Source organism: Myotis lucifugus, unplaced genomic scaffold (assembly GCF_000147115.1).
Source record: "Myotis lucifugus unplaced genomic scaffold, Myoluc2.0 scaffold_0, whole genome shotgun sequence".
In the NCBI taxonomy this organism is placed as follows: Eukaryota; Metazoa; Chordata; class Mammalia; order Chiroptera; family Vespertilionidae; genus Myotis; species Myotis lucifugus.
The window spans coordinates 682,391-684,868 of record NW_005871048.1 but is presented as its reverse complement, the minus strand read 5'-3'; the positions used below and the strand labels follow the sequence as shown (position 1 = coordinate 684,868).

General features: G+C 47.7%; 1 long non-coding RNA gene across 3 annotated transcripts in view; it reads right to left on the bottom strand.

The window, feature by feature from the left end:
• Positions 1 to 6: 6 nt before the first annotated feature.
• LOC106696342 overlaps positions 7 to 2,478 on the bottom strand; it is a 2,808-nt gene continuing 336 nt past the window's right edge. Inside the window, exons 2-4 of one of the 3 annotated variants that reach the window (XR_002830894.1) lie at positions 1,871 to 1,956; positions 1,422 to 1,509; positions 7 to 131 (exon numbers count right to left, since the gene is read on the bottom strand). This is a non-coding gene — a long non-coding RNA (uncharacterized LOC106696342). Of the gene's footprint in view, positions 132 to 399; positions 1,510 to 1,870; positions 1,957 to 2,478 lie in introns of those variants that run through there. The other 2 variants (XR_002830892.1, XR_001347296.2) reach the window with 2 other exon arrangements.

Genomic DNA, 2,478 nt, shown 5'->3' with positions numbered 1-2,478 from the left:
ACATACCTGCCTTCCCACCGGTTACTACAGAGAAACTGTCCAGGCCCGACACCACCTCCAACGTTGTTCCAGTGTTTGTCCCATCTCCCTCTGGCATCAATTTCTCAACCTACCAGATCATTTCCGTTAGCCTACAAAACGCAGTTATTTTTCCTAGCTTAAAAACAGCCTTAAAGCCGAAACCGGTTTGGCTCAGTGGATAGAGCGTCGGCCTGTGGACTGAAGGGTCCCAGGTTCGATTCCGGTCAAGGGCATGTACCTGAGTTGCGGGCACGTCCCCAGTAGGGAGTGTGCAGGAGGCAGCTGGTCGATGTTTCTCTCTCATCGATGTTTCTAACTCTCTGTCTCTCTCCCTTCCTCTCTGTAAAAAATCAATAAAATATATTTTTTAAAAAAAACAGCCTTAAAAAGAAGGAAATTCTGACACATGCTACATGAATGAACCCTGAGGACATTATGCTGACTGAAATAAGCCAGTCACAAAAGGACAAATATGGTATGATTCCACCTGTGTGAGGGTCTTAAGTAGTCAAACTCAGAGGCAGAAAGTGGAACGGTGGTTGCTAGGGGCCGGAGGAGGGGGAATGGGAAGTTATTGTTTAATAGGGACAGAATTTCAGTTTTATAATGTGAAGTGTTCTGGAAACGGATTGTCGTGACGGTTACACAATGTGAATGTATTTAATGCCACTAAACTACACTTAAAAATCGTTAAGATGGCGGGCTTTATGTGTATTTTACCAAATTAAACATTAAAGCAAATCTTTTATTTCACTTTCTCTATATGATATGCCCCATTTTTTCTCCTCCTTGCAATAAAACTCCCTCAAAAAGTTGTCTTAACTTTGTTTCTAATTCTCCTCTCCTCTCTTGAACCTACTCCAATCAGGCTTTTGTCCCTCTAGGTCCCTGAAACTCTCAAGGTCATGGATGACTTCACATTGCCAAATCCAAGGCCCACTCTGTCCTCCCTCATCTTCTTTCACCTCAAAGCAGTACATAGCATAGCTGACTACTACTTTCTGAAAACTGCTTTTTTACTCCACTGTGGCACCAACTTCTGGTTTTCCTCCTACCTCACTGGCCATTACCCCTCAGTTTCCTTTTCTGGTTCTTCCTCCTCACCTGCTTAATGTTAGAATGTCCTAGACCAGTGGTCGGCAAACTCATTAGTCAACAGAGCCAAATAGCAACAGTACGACGATTGAAATTTCTTTTGAGAGCCAAATTTTTTAAACTTAAACTATATAGGTAGGTACATTGTTATTAACTTAATTAGGGTACTCCTAAGGCTTAGGAAGAGCCACACTCAAGGGGCTAAAGAGACGCATGTGGCTCGAGAGCCGCAGTTTGCCGACCACTGCACTAGGTGATCCAACCAGATTCCTCCATTGCCACTGCAGGTGCCCGTCATCTATCACCTGGGTAACTTCAACAGCCCCCGGAGAAGCTCTTCCGGCTTTCACCTTGCTCTTGACTTCTACTCCCAACACAGCTGCCAGAGTGATTCTGTCAAATTATAAATCAAATTGGGTCATTGTTCAAACTCTGCAATGGCTCCCCATTTACCTACCATCCAGTAAAACCCAAAATTCTTATGGTCCACAAGGCCCTCTCTGTATGACATCTCTGACCTCCTTTCCTTCCTTCTTCCAGCTCCACTGCCCTCCTTGCTGTTCAAACCTGAGAGGCATGCTCTTGCTTCATGGCCTTTGCTATTCCTTCTGCCTGGAATGCTCTTCCCCAGGTGACAGCCTGACTGCCTACTTCCACCACCCACTTTAACACCACACTCCACCCACCCTCTTCCTCCCCAGGGCATCTAACATCCAATCCATATTCTATCATTTCTTATCGATGATCACCACACCTCCTCCTCCCGCGCCGTATGGACAGAGATCTCTGTCTATTGTGTTCACTGCTGTGTTCTAAGTCAGCAGACTGTTGCCCGAGACACTGTAAATATTCAATACATATCTGCTGAGTAAATGAGCGAACTGTGAGGATTAGAGATCTGAGCGCTCAATACATACTCGGTACCGGTGTTATCCAGAGGAGCAAGTACAGACCCAAGCTTGGAATCTACTGCCTGGCCAGCAGGAAGGGGGCTCGCTTAAGGCTGGTATTGGGAAAACGGATGCAAAAGTGTTGAGGACCGACTGCGACTGGGGGACGTCGGTGGGGCTGGGGCGGACGCGCCGAGGGCGTGAGAAGATGGAGACCAAAGAGAATTTGGTTCTTCCCTACACACCCCAGCTCTCCTCCTCCACTCTGGTCTCATCTGCCGGGGAACACATTTATTCACACATACTCCGCGCCTGGAGCCGGGGGGTACAGGAGGCGGTCGTGCCCCAGCGTCCTGGCGAACTACGAATCCTTCAGTACCCTGCGGTCTCTGCCAGGAGAGCTCACAGCGCCCGACAGCCCTTCAGGGCGGTGGAGTCGGCGGAAAGCCTTTCACCTAGGACTAACCTGAGC